Source organism: Bos javanicus, chromosome 11 (assembly GCF_032452875.1).
Source record: "Bos javanicus breed banteng chromosome 11, ARS-OSU_banteng_1.0, whole genome shotgun sequence".
Classification (NCBI taxonomy): Eukaryota; Metazoa; Chordata; class Mammalia; order Artiodactyla; family Bovidae; genus Bos; species Bos javanicus.
In genome coordinates this window covers 46,983,273-47,000,908 of record NC_083878.1, presented here as the reverse complement: position 1 = coordinate 47,000,908, position 17,636 = coordinate 46,983,273, and the positions used below count along the sequence as shown (strand labels likewise).

General features: G+C 41.7%; 1 long non-coding RNA gene across 2 annotated transcripts in view; it reads right to left on the bottom strand.

Annotated features, from left to right (window-relative positions):
- LOC133257101 (uncharacterized) overlaps positions 1–17,636 on the bottom strand; it is a 31,676-nt gene that overhangs the window by 2,307 nt on the left and 11,733 nt on the right. Inside the window, exon 3 of one of the 2 annotated variants that reach the window (XR_009739404.1) lies at positions 5,993–6,508. The exons of the other annotated variant lie outside the window; for it this stretch is intronic. This is a non-coding gene — a long non-coding RNA (uncharacterized LOC133257101). Of the gene's footprint in view, positions 1–5,992; positions 6,509–17,636 lie in introns of those variants that run through there. 2 annotated transcript variants of the gene reach the window in all.

The window sequence follows — 17,636 nt, the reverse complement described above, 5'->3', positions numbered from 1 at the left end:
CACCTCCCCACTGATTGCTCTTCAGAAAGCCAGATTCCAGAGGATCTGTACTTGAGTCTGCTGTAACATGCTGGTAAGTAGTTACTCAGAACCTGGGGAGTCTGCCTGGGACCTATAGAAAGAGACTGGGCAGGTGGGATGCCGGTATAACCGAGGGAGTAGGGGGACGCAAAAAGGGGATACCAAGGAAAGGAATCAAGTAGTCCTATGAGGTTGTGGGGCTTCTGATCTGGGATGGGGGCTGAAACACTTGTCAAAAAAAAGCCCAAATATTTAAGATGGAACTTTTTTATCCTTTGATGTAACCACACCTGGAGAAAAAGATAAGAACCAGCTCTCCTGTGATAGTTTTCCTCTTAGCCAGCCTAGAATCCAACAAGGTATTAGATTTCAACAGATGAAGAATAGACTGACTCTAAGTGAGAAACTCTTGAAGCTTAGCAGATGTCAGTGTGTGCATGCTAAATAGCTTCAGTTGTGTCCTACTGTGTGCGACCTGCCAGGCTCCTCTGTCCATAGGGTTCTCCAGGCAAGAATACTGAAGTAGGTTGCTGTGTTCTCCTCCAGGGGATCTTGCTGACCTAAGGACTGAACCTGGATCTCTGACATCTCCTGCATTGGCAGGTGTGTTCTTTAACACTAGCACTACCTGGGAAGCCCCAGAAGATGTCAGTACAAACTCTTCAAGAATTCCAGTGCCTATCTGTTATTTTACCCTGTGGATCACCAACTCATCTGCTTTCTGAATGGGGTTTCACTTTCAGGGTCCCACGCAGCTTTGGGTGAAGACTACTTCATTCAGAGAGGTCCATCCAACCTCCATTGAGGGACCATAAAACCACCATTTTGGGGGCCATGTGGGCACATCAGTGAAGATGGGTCACAACGTTCAGGACAGGCAGTTGTATCCACTGATGAAATGAGCTTCCTGATGAGAACCAATTCCAGTCCCCATGGCCCTTGGATCAGTGGTCCCCACCCTCAGGCTCCTAAGGCTGTGGATGTAGGTCTGAGGTCTAAGTTCTTTCTTCCCACATGCACAACCCCTCTCAGAACTCACTCTGGACTCTTCCATGTTCTGAATCCTGAATCCAGAACCTCTATCCCAGTTCCCATCCCAGGAATCCAGCACTGATTGCCTGAAGTTTTTCTTTGTAAATCCTCAAAACAGCACCCTGATAGGAAATGGCAGGATAAGTCAGTAACTTCCCTCAAAAACAACTGAGAATGAAGGGAAAACCTGCAAACATGATTTTGGTGTTGAGGAGATCTGTATAACCCACAGAGTTGGTCTTTTCCAACTTTTCCTGTTTCTTGACCATAATTCTATTTGAATGACCCCTGCAGGATAGAGAGATTAAAGAGGTTGTTCCATACTAATGATATAAACAGAGAAGTGAAGATAGAGAAAGAATAGAACTCAGGAACTCTTTGAAGTGGTTTGATTTCTCCACCCACGGGTGTAGCATGACTAAGATGCCAGGGACCACGTGACTTATGGTTTTCTTCCTTCAAGCCTCTGATTCCCTACCTACACAGGCTTCCCTGATGGCTTAGATGGTGAAGAATCCACCTGCAATGCAGGAAACCAGAGTTCGATTTCTGGGTCGGGAAGATCCTCTGGAGAAGGAAATGGCAACCCACTCCAGTATTCTTGCCTAGAGAATTCCAAGGACAGAGAAGCCTGGCAGGCTACAGTCCATGGGCTCACAAAGAGTTGGATACGACTGAATGACTAACTCACACATCCTGCTGCCCTGGGTTCCACGTGAAGAAGGAGAGAATGGAAGATTCTAAGGGAAGAGGAAGTGCTCCCAGCCATTCTCTCATCTCAGAAGAAGCCCGTCCCGCCTTCATTGCTTCTCCAGATCACCCCTATTCATTGCCCCCCTTTTTTGCAGCGTCTTCAACCTTCCCCTCACTGACCTCTCCTCCTAAGCTAACAAAGCTGCACAAATATCAGCTTATTTTCCTTGGATTTGTGATTCCCTGTGGCTATCACGCTTTTCTTTCTTTCACTCTTTTCTAAATTAAGAGCATTATTCAACGACACTAATTATCGAGAAATGCAAATAAAAACTACAATGAGGTATCACCTCAGATGTCAGAATGGCCATTATCCAAACATCTACAAACAATAGACAATAGAAGAGGCTGTGGAGAAAAGGGAACCTGCCTACTCTGCTGATGGGAATGTAAATTGGTGCAGTCACCATGGAGAAGAGTATGGCGGTAGTGGTTTAGTCACTAAGTCCTGTCTGGCTCTTGGGACCCCACAGGCTCTGCCCACCAGGCTCCTCTGTCCATGGGAATTCCCAGGCAAGAAAACTGGAGTGGGTTGCCATTTCCTTCTCCAGAGGATCTTCATGACCCAGGGACTGAACCCACATCTCCTACAGCTCATGCATTGGCAGGTGAATTCTTTACCACTATGCCACCTATACTGGAAAAAAAAAAAAAAGAGCAATGCTTTGAAGGAGTTGCCTGCACTCCCTGCCTCCACTTCCTCACCATCCTCTCATTCCTCAATCCACTACTGACTGCCGCCCTGACCACTTCAATGAAACTGCAAAAGCACCATGGCAAATCCTCAATGGCCGTGGAATCGCCAACTCCAACGTCTTAACCCTTCTCATACCTGCTCCACCTGCAGCATCAAACACTGTTGTTCATGTTACAACGCTTCCCTTTTTCTTTGTGTGAGTCTCTTCTCTCTTAACTCTCCTCCTTCCTCTCTGATGGGTCTTTCTTTCTTTTACTAAACACATTTTTCTGCCCTCTCTTTAAATGTTGGTGTGTGTGGAATCTCTCATCGAGTCTCTTTCTTTGTTCCTTGGCCCAGTGAGCTTGCATATATGAAAGCCTCACTAAATGCAGAGTGTGCTTATATCATCAGGCAAAGGGTCCACCTGGAACTATGGGTAGGAGGAACCTGAATCCCTAATCCTCCAAAATGAACCTCAGTCCTGCTGATCCCAGGGAAACTGTGGCCTGGGAAAGTCTCCCATTATGACTTACTAATACCCAATAGAAATGATCTTTGTGAAGAATAAGATTATTGAAGTGGGATCCTGGTCCTATAGAATCTTGTCTTGCCAGAAGTTACATGAGGTTTTCAAAGTTTAAAGGTATTAAGATGGTACTTCTCTGGTGGTCCAGTGGTTAGGAATCCACCTTACAGTGCAGGGGACGTGGGTTCCATTCCTGGCCGGGGAACTAAGATCCCACATGCTTCAGGGCAACTGAGCCTGCTGGCTGCTATGAAGACCCAGTGCAGCCAAAAAAATTTTTTAATTTTAAAAAGACCCAGATTCAGGGAAAGATTGAGGGCAAGAGGAGAAGGGGGAGACAGAGGATGAGTTGGTTGGATGTCATCACCAACTCAATGGACATGAGTTTGAGCAAACTCAAGGAGACAGTGAAGGACAGGGAAGCCTGGCCTGCTGCCATTCATGGGGTTGCAGAGTCGAAACTGACTGAGCTACTGAACAACAATGAGAAATGAATGTATGACTCATTTTGTAAGGCCATGCTTCTCAGGAGCCCCTGCACCCCATGTGAGAAAGAGTGATCAAGAGCCCTACTGAGATTTCCTCTTGGGGTGAGGGGAGGGGTTGGGGCTGGTGCTCAGGTCATTTTCCCAGGGAAGGACCTAAGACTCTGTGGCAACATTGGTTTTCAGATTGTATGACAGTCTCTATAGGATATCAGGAGAAGAAACTGAGTCGGGGGAAGTTGGGGGTGGGTTGTATCTAGGAAAACTGCACTATGCATATTTGCAGGTGGCAGCTACTAATATTTATACGATGCTCAGATTTCTCACAAGGAAGGACTCTAACGCCTACCCTCCTCGCTCCACACACACACACACACACACACACACACACACACACACACACACAACACCAGGAGAAGGAAATGAGACAGAGTGGCAGCATCTGGAGTAGGGCTGGGCCAGCAGGCAGCATATGTCACAACATCTAAAAACCAGAGTTTTATTCTCGGCTCCATTCCTAACGTCTGTAAAAGCCTTGCTCAAGTCACTTCCCTCTTATGATTGCTCCTTTGTAAATGAGGAAACTGAACTATGTACTCGCTAGTATTCCTCTTACTTCATCTCATGATTCTATAAATTAAACTTTAGCTCTTGTGTTTGGAGAAACGGCATTTACCCATTTGGGCCACTAGAGGGGGACATATGATCGTTATAAAGACAGGTTTTATTTTTATTTATTTTTATTTTCTATTTGGTCACAAGAAGGTACTATTACTCCCCTGCACTTCAAGGCAAAGAATTTCTTGGATTTTTTTCTATTTTCTTCATCATGTAATTATCAGAGAAAGTCATAGAGAGTTACCTTTCAATTTAACAAAAATTTATCAATAAAACCTCCTACAGAACACATTTAAGAAAGAATATTAAAAAATAATTTCTTTAAGCCTTGTATTGCCTAATTATGACTGCAACATTTTTAGGTATTACTTATATGACTTTCATTTAAAAATATTAGAAATCTGCATATTCTGTTTATCTTTGCATTATTTATATTAGGGAAAAATTAGATATTAACCAAGAATTCAAAAATAGGATGGTGGGGTCAAAGCATATAGTTCTTTGTAATAGTCACTAAAACTGAAAATAGTAACTAAAAGTAATGACATAAGAGAAATATATAATATTGAATGAAAAAAATCAAGATAATTTTAAAATTATTACATTTCATTCTTGACTGTAAGCACAAAAAGATAGGAAAAAAATCAACCAAAATTTCAGAGAGTTTATCCTTGTTAAGCAAATTATCAATTGTTGTTATTTTTCTTTCTAATGTTATATGATTTTCAGATTTTTCAGTATGGACTTGTATTACTTTTGTATTTTAAAACAAAAATGAAAAAACAAAAAACTGCCATGCACTTTCCAGTAGATTTAACTGATCAACCATATCTGTATTTCTGATGTCAGCAAACACTGAAAACACCTTTGGCACCATCCATTTTTTGGCTTTACTTTAAAAATACCTGTGATGGGGGCTTCCCTTGTGGATCAGTGGTAAAGAATCAACCTGCCAGTGAAGGAGACACAGCTTCGATCCCTGGTCCAGGAAGATCCTTGCCAAGGAGCAACTGAGCCCATGTGCTGCAACTCCTGAAGCCCTTGTGCTAGAGCCTGAGCTCCACAGCAAGAGAAGTCTCTGGAGTGGGCACTGCAACTAGAGAAAAGCCTGCCCAGCCACAAAAACCTACCACAGCCAAACATAAAAAATGAACAAAAATTTTTAAAAGTGCCTGCGATTATGACAACATTCTGGATACAAAGTCTAACTCTGCCTTTTTGAATGTACATCCATCACTTTGACTCTGCTCTCTGTTGCAGCGCCCATGAAAGGACTTTACAAGCTTAAGGCGAGCTTACATGAACCCTCTGTCCTGCAAGGTTTCTCTTGTCCAAGCTGAATAACCACCACTGATAACCTTCATTGTGTTAATATTAACGGTCAGAAGTTGTGCCAGATCATGACATTAAGCAATGAGCAGAGCTCAGGGTCTAACACAATAAACCACAAACCAGCTGTGTTACTAGCCGTGTCATGTTCTGTGATAGGAGTAAGCAGGGACCCCAGGCAGAGTGTGAAAAGATGTCTCCCCGGACTTTCGGCTGCTCCCAACCGAGAACTGAGAAGAATGAGACAGGAAAACAGTAAGAGGCTGGCTGTAGGGAGGAGAGCTCTGGGGATGTAGAGGAGGACGTGCAGGGACCCAGAGGGGAGAGGGCTGCGGCTTTGGGAGAATGTACTTCTCCATCTCCAGTCTTCATGAAGCCTCTGCTTGGTCAGGGTTACCCCATCTTACAAGCTATTTGAGGATAAAGATTGTTTTAGTAAAAATTTTGTTCTCTCTTTTGTCTATCCTAAACATCCAGCCAGGTGCATGGAACATAGTAAACAACAATGAATTTCTGTTGGTTGAGTGAATAAGTAAACAGGATAACACTCATGCCATCTGATAACACAGTAGCACAGAGTCAAAATATGGATCTTCAATTTTTAAAATTTTTTGTTTAATATAGAGATCAATACTCAGTGATCCTTTAGACCTTTGAGATGCCGTAAAAGGTACAGTCATCCGCATGGACTCAGTTTTCACCTATTAAGTCACTATTGATTTAAGATTGGTCCATGATATGATTCTCCATCTTTCTTTTCTTTTCTTTCTTCCATTTCAATGTATTCATTTCTGTGCAGCAGGGAAAGAACGCATGATGGAAAATTCACAGGGGTTCCCAGATGCCCAGCTTCTCTTCCTAGAGTCAGCCACTGCTTCCAGGTTCATGAGTATCCTTCTGAAAAGAGCCTGTGTCTCTGCAAAAATATATGCAGGTGCACTTTCTGTCCACAAATAGCAGAGTAGGCCATGTGTGCCATGCAAAAACTCCAAGCAGTTGGGAAAACAGGTGAGTTGTAAGTTCCAAATGTACAAGGCAGTTTCCACAGGGATGGAGCCAGCAAAGCTAAGGGAACAGATGCAATCAACAGTGAGTGAAGGGTAGAGAGCATTCACTCTTGGTGTGTTCTTCCTGAATGTGGGACAGATAAAGGGCTTACTTGTTTGACAGATGCTAAACAGCTTTGTGTTCAACAACCATGATGGAAAATTTCACCCTCACCTAACTGTTTAACAGCCCAGGAGTTTTTCAGAAATTAAGAATAAGAGACAGACAATGCAGTGATTTATTTTTTGAATTATATTTAATATTACCACAAGTGCTGTCTCTATAATGAACTAGACAATAATGACCCTCAGAGGACTAAGAGACATAAAGTGGAAATTAACTTATTAATTTTAACTAAATATATATACATCATGACCAAGAGGGAATTATCCATGTGATGCAAGGAAGGTTCAACAGGTGAAAATCAATCAGTGTGATCACCAGGTTAACGGAATGAAGGATAAAAATTTTGCGGTCGACTCCATAGATGCAAAAAAAAAAAAAATTTGACAAAATTCAACACCTTTTGATTTAAAAATCTCAATAAATTATATATAAATTAAAAATAAGGAACTTCCTGGCGGTCCAGTGGTTAGAACTCTGTGCTTTCACTGCCAAGGGCCCAGGTTCAATCCCTGGCCAGGGAACTAAGATCCTGCAAGCTGCACAGTACAGTCAAAACAAATTAATTAATTAAAAATAGAACTATTGTATAATACAGAAACCTCACTTCTGCATTTATAGCCAAAGGAATGTAAATCAAGATCTCAAAGAGATATCTGCATTCCTGTGTTCTTTGCGGCATTATTGATAACAGCCAAGACATGGGATTAACTTAAAAGTCCATCGGTGGATGAAGAGATAAAGAAAATGTGGGCAATTTGCATATATGCAACCTTAAAAAAGAAGGAAACTTTGTCATTTGTGAAAATATCGATGGACCTAGGAGATATCAGTCTAAGTCAATCACAGAAGAACAAATACCTGATCTCACTCATATAAAAAATCTAAATCAGCATTATTCCTAGGAACAGAGTACAATTATTTTAGATTAAGTCCTAAAGCTAGGTGCCTATAATTGATAATACTGTATTGGGTACTTAAAAATTTGCTTAGAGTGTAGATCTTATGCTGAGTGTTCAGAGAAAAGGTAAATAGATAATAAAGAAAACAAGAGGCAACTTTTGGAGGTAATAAATACACCTGTGGCATTGATAATGTGATGGTTTCATTGGTATATACTTATCTTCAAACTCAGCAACTGTATACACAAAATACGTGTAACTCTGTGTATGTCAATCATACGTCGGTACAGTGATTTTTAAAATGGCAACAAGTGGGGCTTCCCTGGTGGAATCCACTTTCAAGTGCAACAAACACTTAGTTTTCCTAGTTGGAGAACTAAGATCCTACATGCCATAGCCAGGGTGCCACAACTAGAGAAAGCCCACATTCCTCAACAAAGACCCGGAGCAGCCAAAATAAATACATACATAAATAAAATAAGGGCTTCCCAAGTAGTGCAGTGTAAAGAACCCGCCTGCCAAGGCAGGAGATACAAGAGACATTGGTTCTGTCTCTGGGTCTGGAAGATCTCCTGGAGGAGGAAATGGCAACCGACTCCAGCATTCTTGCCTGGAAAATTTCATGGACAGAGGAACCTGGAGGAGAGTTATAGTTCATGGGGTTGCAAAGTGTCAGACATGACAAAGTGACTGAGCACAAATAAAATGAAAATAAAATGGCAACAAGTAAAGTCAAAAGACTAATGAGAAAGTGGAAAAGTAATTTTTCAGCTTGTATCACAGACAGATGGCTACTCTCTCCAATATACAGCAAGCACTTAGAAATTGAGGAATAGGCCAACAATTCAATGGAAAAAAAATGTTTAAATATGAACACAGAGTTCTAAGTAAAATAATTGAAAATAGACTTTAAACATGAAAAAGTTGCTCAACATACCTTATAATAAGTGTAAATTAAAGCTACCCTCGAACACCACTTCTCACCTACTAAATTCAACGATATATTCTGTTGGTGAGGCTGTATGGAAACATATACGCTCATACTTTTTTAAAAGTGATTAAAAAAATGGGTGCAACCCTATGGAGGGAAATTTAACAATATCTAAAACATTGCATGTATATTTCTATTTGTCTATCTCATTCTCTCCCTCTCATTACTTCACATAAATTTCACATAGTCAACTTGTTTTAATCAGCCGCTTTCATTATCCTTTTTTTTGACGTTCATGTTCTCCTATTTTTGGCCAAAAGAATCCCTATAAATGGATGTCTATGTCTTTTGACTCAAGCTATTATCCTCTCCCCTTTTCTAAAGCCAGATGAACATTTTCTTTATTTTTATTATGGAAAATGTAAAGTAAAAGCAGAAAGAAGACTTCAATGAGCCCACATATATCCATCAGATAACTTCAGCAACTCCCCATACATGAACAATCTTGTTTCATCCATATACCTTACCATCACAATCTCAGCCTCAATCTATATGAAGTAAATTTCAGACATCATAAAATATATATTTTAGTATGTATTGCAGACTTGATAGGAAAATTGATGACAAATGGCTTAATTTCTCCAACTATTAAACAGTAAAAAATAATGGAAAAGGAACCTAGAGATTAAGTAAGACTTAGTTCACTTTTCACTTTAATGCACTGGAGAAGGAAATGGCAGCCCACTCCAGTGTTCTTGCCTGGAGAATCCCAGGGACGAGGGAGCCTGGTGGGCTGCCGTCTATGGGATGGCACATTGTCAGACATGACTGAAGCGACTTAGCAGAAGCAGCAGCAGCAGCAGCAGCAGCAGAGGATAGAGCAGCCAACAAAATATCTTGGATCTTCAATCTTACTGGGATCTTTATGCAAACAAAATGCTAAAATAAGAAGACACAAAAAAGTTGGATACTGACTAGAAATTTGACGTCATTTAATATTTGATGATAATTTGACATTATGTTATTGCTCTGTGTGTGTACGCTCAGTTGTGTCCGATTCTTTGAGGCCCCATGGACAGTAGCCTGCCAGGCTCCTCTGCCTATGGAATTTTCCAGGCAAGAACGCTGGAGGGGGTTGCCATTTCCTTCTCCAGGGGATCTTCCTGACCCAGGGATTGAACCTGCATCTCTTACATCTCCTACATTGGCATGTGGATTCTTTACTACTAGTGCGAATGTTATTCCTAGTGTGATTCAATTTTCCCAAGCCATTACTCTTTAATTTCCTAGCTTTGGGGCATGAAAAATATGCCAGGATCATCTTGTATATTTTCTGCTCCAGATCTGAAATCAGCCATTCTTTTAAGAAATCCTGATCCCTTTTAGTGAAAACTAATATTGAGAGGATCACACTCATTGCTATCAGATTGTTGTTGCTTCTAAGATTTTCAGCAGACATAGAGGAAAAGAGAAACAATCCACTGAGCAGCAATGAAAGTGACTACGATACCAACAATTTAATATGAAAGCTGTCATTTTCATTCAATTCAAAGGAAAACACAAGTTTTTATCCTATCTTCTTTATATAAACCATATGAACAAGATTGTTCTAGAGCGTGAGAAAATCTGCTGTGACCAGAATGAACAAAGTAGAAAAATCACCCTTTTCAAAGCCTAATGAAAAAAAATTTTCAGGCAACAATTACTAATGCATTAAATCATTATCACTATCTGAATAAAATGATTGATCTTAGCATCATGAAATAGGAACAACAGACTCTGAGAGCTTTGTTGTGATGTGACATGAGGCATGCTGCAGCTATAATAAAGTACTTTGGCCATGGAAATTGCACATGAATTTATTAAGCCTGTAGAGCTAACTTCCTTTTATAAGTATAAATAGAAGGACTTCCCTGGTGGTTCAGTGGTTAAGAATTGGCCTTCCAATGCAGGTTCCATCCCTGGTCAGGGAATTAAGACCTCACATGGCACGGGGCAACAGAGCCCATGCACCAAAACCACTGGGCCCATGCACGCTAGAGTCCATGCCCTGCAACAAGAGAAGCCACCACATGCAGCCGCAATAAAAAATTAAAATTAATTAATTAGTAGTAAAAAGAAATAAATGAGAAAGAAGCCAGATGACACCACAAAGAAGCAAATAGACAAATGCAGGTAGGAAGACAATCAACTTGGTGAAGACAATTAATCTGATGTCTGCAGCAGGTCAGTGGCAAGGGGGTGAAAGGGAAGAGGGACCCTTTTAGATCAGCAACTCAGGAGTTGTGACAACCAAATTTAAATGTTAAACTTATCTGGAACCTTATGTTCAAATGCCTGCTATAAAACAAAAATTATGATATAGCTGGGAAAATTCAATTATGAACAAGGTAATAAACAATATTAAGGGATGAATGTTGGCTTTGTTAGGTATGATAAGCAGGGTCACATTATGACTTTTATAAATTCTGGAAGCTTTTCTGTCTGCAAGACACTTCCTCCATAAAAGAAATATTAAAAAGTGTACTTTCTGACCAGATTGGTGTAAAGATTATTAAAGTCCAAAGTGAATTCAATAGTATATATTCAATATTTTATTTTTTTCTGATTTTAAAAGAAATACAGATTATAACATTTTTCTGTGCTCCTAAAAGTATTTTGGGTCCTAGGTACTGTGTCCTCTCTGCTTGGTGGATCACTTAGCCACCAAGTGATCCACAATGTGACAATGCCACAAAGAACTGAAGGAAGCTCTTCACAATCATTTTTACATCAATAAGAATTTAATTCAACAAAACAAGAGCCCAAAGATGAGAATACAAACAAAACAGAATAAGACTGAGAGATTGCAATTCTCATGAGAAAAAACTGAGAAAGAACCCTCATAAATAATATCATTAACAGTTAATATAGGGGATTCCTTGGTGGCTCAGTGGTAAAGAATCTGCCAGTCAATGCGGGAGACACAGGTTTGATCCCTGATCCGGGAAGACGCCACGTGCCACGGAGAAACAAAGCCCATGGGCCACAACTATTGAGCTTGTGCTCTAGAGCCTGGGAGCCACAACTGCTGAGCCTGTGCACCCGAGAACTCTAGAACAATGCGAGCCACTGTAATGAGAAGTCTACACACCACAGCTAGAGACTCCTGCAGCTATAGAAAAGCCTGAGTAACAGCAAACACCCAGCACAGCCAAAAATAAATTAAAAAATTTTTTTTCAAGGTTAATATATAAATAGCAAGAAAGAGAATAGTCATCATCTTCATCCGTTTGCGCTGCTATAACAAAAACCACAGACCAGGTGTCTTAAAAAACAGCAGACACGTATTGTTCACAGTTGTGAAGTTCTGGAAGTCTGAGATCAGGGTACCAATGAGGTCATGTGAAGGCCCTCTTCTGAGTCACAGACTTCTCATTTTAACCTCACACAATGGGAAGGACTAGGGAGCTCTGTGGGTTCTCTTTTACAAGGGCACTAATCCCATTCATGAGGGTTCCATCCTCATGATCTAATCACTGCCCAAAGGTCCCACTTTATAACACCATTATATTGAAGGTTAGATATTCAACATATGGATTTTACACATTTATGAACATTCTGACCATAGCAGTCATTATTCAAAATATTTTGTTGACTGAATAAAGACTGTTGATAATCACAATGATCACAATAATTACATTGTGATCACACGGTGATCACAATATTCACAATGTTCATAAAATAAAGACTAAGGGTGTTCTTTGGAAGGAATGATGCTAAAGCTGAAACTCCAGTACTTTGGCCACCTCATGCGAAGAGTTGACTCATTGGAAAAGACTCTGATGCTGGGAGGGATTGGGGGCAGGAGGAGAAGGGGACGACAGAGGATGAGATGGCTGGATGGCATTACCAACTCGATGGACGTGAGTCTGAGTGAACTCTGGGAGTTGGTGATGGGCAGGGAGGCCTGGCATGCTGCAATTCATGGAGTCACAAACAGTCGGACATGACTGAACAACTGAACTGAACTGAAGATGAAAGAAACTGGTCTAAATATCCCCAGTTCTATTTACCAACCCACAATAGAGTGGAGCACATGCAGGGTCCTAAACCAATGACCTCTTGATGAGGTCTGGGTGACCTATGACCCTATAAAAGTGTGTTGCTCAGGGTGGACTATAGCTTCCCAACTATGGTCAAATCAATAGAGAGTAGGGAAAAGCCCTAATATTATTTGTCTCTAGTCAGTGTATACCAAGGGTGATATCTGGAATGTTTGGATCAACATAGGGAAACAGACCTCATGGGGGCATCTCAAAGAAGAATGCATTATTATACTGGGGAATTTCTCTTGTTATATTGTAGCTGGAGATGCAATACCAGGTGCATATTGTTGTGTAGTAGCACTTGTATAGAGTTGGATATTGAATACTCTTGAGACCAGGAACATTTCCAATACAATAAAATTCCCGTCCAATGCTCTTCACTCATTTATGTTATTTACTGAGCCCCCATACACATTTGAATGGTGACTTCTGCAAAAACCAGTAAAATGCTCACTAGTGGGTAAAATTCTCCATCTTTATGAGAGATTCTGATGGGTGGGGCCATGCTCAGTAAATCTTTAATCCAATTTTCTGCTGATGAGCGAGGCTGTATTCCTCCCCGTTGTTTGACCTGAGACCAAACTATGGTGGGGGTACTTAAGATAACAGGGACCTCCTTCAAAAGGTCCCATATACATAGTGCCTTACTCACTGCTCCCAACCCTGCAGCAGGCCACCACCAACCCAAGCCTCCACCAGAGACTCCTGGACACTCCCAGGCAAGTCTGGGTGAGTCTCTGGTTTGGTCACCACTCCTTTCTCCTGGGTCCTAGTGCATATAAGGTTTTGTTTGTGCCCTCCAAGAGTCTGTTTCCCCAGTCCTGTGTAAACTCTGTAATCAAATCCCACTGGCCTCCAAAATCAAATTCCCTGGAGGTTCTCAATCCCTTTGCCAGATCCCCAGGTTGGGAAATCTGTTGTGGGTCCTAGCAAAGAGTCTGACATGACTGAGTGACTGAACTGAACTGAACTGATGAGAGATTATCTGTAGATGTGTGAGAGAAGAGTTTTTGAAGAAGACACTTCTGACTCCAGTCATGATGGAATAAAAGGTATCAGATGTACCATCCTACTGTGATTAACTATGCTGCTGCTAAGTCACTTCAGTCGTGTCTGACTCTGTGCGACCCCATAGATGGCAGCCCACCAGGCTCCCCGTCCCTGGGATTCTCCAGGCAAGAACACTGGAGCGGGTTGCCATTTCCTTCTCCAATGCATGAAAGTGAAAAGTGAAAGTGAAGTTGCTCAGTCCTGCCCGACTCCCAGAGACCCCATGGACTGCAGCCCACCAGGCTCCTCTGTCCATGGGATTTTCCAGGCAAGAGTGTTGGAGTGGGGTGCCATTGCCTTCTTCGGTGATTAACTATAAACCTGAACAAAATATATAGAGCAGTTATTGCTCAAGCATAACATGCAATGCAGGTCTGTGATCCTTGGGAGAAGAGAAACACTCATATAAGTCTCACATTCATCAGAGCTGAGAACTGCTAAAGTAGCTAGAGTTTGAGGAGCAGAAGGGAAAAAAAGAGGGTAAAATTGTACAGAAAAGGGACACTTGGACCCTGAATATGGGTCTTCTTGAAATTTTAGCCAAATATTTAAAGGCTAGGGGAGAATGGGTGAATGTCAGGGAGGGTTGTGTATAAGGAGCTGAGGCCTTGGGAATCCAGGGAAGAGCACAGATGGAAAGTAGTATCTTGGAAATGGAGTCCACAGGGCCACCCTCCTTCAGAGAGCCCCCTCTGGCCAGTTCAGTTCAGTTCAGTTCAATTGCTCGGTCATGTCCCACTCTTTGCAACCCTGTCGACTGCAGCACATCAGACTTCCCTGTCCGTCACCAACTCACACAGCTTGCTCAAACTCATGTCCATCAAGTTGGTGATGCCATCCAACCATCTCATCCTCTGTCATCCCCTTCTCCTGCCTTCAATCTTTCCCAACATCAGTGTCTTTTCCAATAAGTCAGTTCTTCGCATCAGGTGGCCAAAGTATTGGAGTTTAAGCTTCATCATCAGTCCTACCAGTGAATATTTAGGACTGATTTCCTTTAGGATTGACTGGTTTGATGTCCTCGCAGTCTCAAGAGTCTTCTCCAACACCACAGTTCAAAAACATCAATTCTTCAGTGCTCAGGTTTCTTTATAGTTCAACTCTCACATCCATTCATGACTACTGGCAAAACCATAGCTTTTACCGTGTGTGTGTGTGTTAGTCACTCAGTCGTGTTCAACTCTTTGTTTCCCTGTGGATTGTAGCTCACCAGGCTCCTCTGTCCATGGGATTCTCCAGGCAAGAGTACTGGAATGGGTTGCCATTTCCTTCTCCATACAACTGCCTCTGTGTGTGTGTGTGTGTGTGTGTGTGTGTGTGTGTGTGTGTTAGTTGCTCAGTCATGTCCGACTCTTTGTGACCCCATGGATTGTAGCCCACCAGGCTTCTCTGTCCAGGGGATTCTCCAGGCAAGGGTACTGGAGTGGGTTGCCAGTTCTTTCTCCAATAGCTTTGACTAGACAGACCTTTGTTGGCAAAGTAATGTCTCTGCTTTTTAATATGCTATACAGATTGGCATAGCTTTTCTTCCAAGGAGCAAGCGTCTTTTAATTTCAGGCTGCACTCACCATCTGCAGTGATTTTGGATCCCACCCCCCCGCCCCAGCCAAAAAAAGTCTGTCATTGTTTCCACTGTTTCCCCATCTATTTGCCATGAAGTGATGGGATACACTAGAGGTGATTAGACCAGCAGCCATCAGACTAAGGGCACAGTTCTCAACAGCACCCTCTTGTGGCATGTTGAGGGAATAGCAGCAACAGTAGCATTGGTCCCCCAGGTATGGTCTCGCTTCCCAGGTGGACCTGCCAATGTAGGAGTCACAGGAGATGCAGGTTCAATCCCTAGGTCGGGAAGATTCCCTGGAGAAGGAAATGACACCCCACTCAAGTATACTTGCCTGGGAAATCGCATGGACAGCAGCTGTGAAGTTGAAGAGTTGGATACGACTGAGCACAGCACACACAGACATGGTCTCACTGGCTCTTGGAACCTCCAAGTTTGGACCACATTTGAGTCTCCCTTATGAGCCAAGGACCAGACTTTCTGAAAGTTTGGGTTCCCAAGCAGTTTAATTTAATTTGCATAGCAGTTTGTAGCTGTTACAGTTACATGAACTGGTATATAACATTCAAGGGAAATATGATTTTTCTATGATGATAATTGCCTTTTTAAATGATGATAATTGCCTTTTTAAAACAAGTTAATATCCTCATAATATTCTTTCTCTTTTTTGTTGGTCGCTCAAGCCAGACTATTTTAGTCATACTTTTAAATAAAAAATCAAATCTCGATTTTTCACTCTTGGGTTAATATGTCTTCCATTTTCATTTTTTCCACCTATTTTTTTTCCTACTGTTACAATTAGTTTTTTGCAAGGGCTGACTGATTTGTTGATTTTATAATGATTTTAATTACTTGGTTAGGTGTTCCATGGAGGATTTTATTTTTCTTTTTAAAGTCTGGATTAATGTTACAAATTTTATACTTGCTATTGCTTTCTCTGCATCCTGTACAGTCCACTGGTTTCATCTCTGATATATCCATCATCTGCCAATAGTTGTTCAGTGTCTCCTTTTTGTTTGTGACTATGTAGTTATTGGATATGCATTCTCTTTGTCTGTGTATTTTGTGTATGTGTGTGTGTGTGTGCTGGAATATGATATTGCACTATACCCACATCTGAAACAAATAAACAAGCAAGCCAACAAAAACAGTTGCCAAAAATTCTGCCTTCAGGATTTCTCGGTGAGGATTCTCAATGAGAAGTGAGAGAATTTTCCTCAGTACACCAGGATGAGATCCCTTTGAGCTGTAATACAAGAAAATGCCTCTTCACATATCTTCAAATAAAGCCCTCAAAAAAATTCCACCAAAGTTGGTGCAGTGGATAAGAATCTGCCTGCCAGTGCAGGAGACACTGGTTCAATCCCTGCTCCAGGAAGATCCCATATGTTACAGAGCAGCTAAGCTAGTGCATCATGACTACTGAGCTCACGTGCCTAGAGCCTGTACTCTGCAACAAGAGAAGCCACTGCAATGAGAAGCTTGCTCACCGCAATGAAGAGTAGCTCCTGCTTGCTGCAACTAGAAAAAGCCCACCCAAAAGCAACAAAGATGCAGTACAGCCAAAAATAAACAAACAAAAACTCTGCCAAAGTCCCTGAACTTCACCAATTGTGAATTAAAAGGACTAGATTTCCTCCGGATGCCTGGGAAGTTCTCAAACCCCAGTGCACATTAAAACCACATCGTTGGCTTCTTTGAACATATCAGTGCTTGGGTCCCATTAGAGACCACAAGACTCAGATCTCTGGGGGTGGAGCCAGCTCCCACTGGTGACTCTACCTGTGGTTAGCTGTCACTTGCAACCAACAAGGTTTGGGAGCCACCATGCCCCCTACCCAAGGTCAACTTAGGAGCTACAACTACTAGGGAAATCCTTCCCCATGGGTAGGACCAGTAGCAGAACAGACAGTAAGAAAGAACACCCATGGAGAACCCACTGGATGAATATGAAGAGTGGAGGTAAGAAGAGCTTGAAGCCAAGTGTTAACACCCACTGGTCCAGCTGCTTTATCAGACTTTTCCTACATGCAACAGAGTGCAAAGGACGATGGTTTTACAAACCTGATTATGTTGAAGAAGGATTTTTTTTTCCAAAAACAAAATTATTTTGTTCTTCTTTCCATTTTTCTTTTCTTTAGGAGTTCTTATAACTTAGGGTTCTTGACAAAGTTTCAAGGCTGTCAATATGGTTTGTTAAATTGCCTTGCTGTCTAAATTATGGAAATTTAAGTTATCTGCTTTCTGCTTGGTCTCTTTCCCTAATTCTGTAAGTCTGTTCCCCGTTACCTTTATTCAGCTGTTCATGGCTCCCAGTGTGTCTCTGGGGGTCTAATTGTATCACGTACCTAGAAGCAAATTCTTTAAAGCTTTAGACCTATTAAGTAGAAGAGGCGAGAGCATGAATGCCTGCAGTCTGTGGCACAACTCTCCTCTCCCTGGGCCTCGTTTCCTTCCCCAGGCAAGTGGGTGGCTGACAGAGCTGACC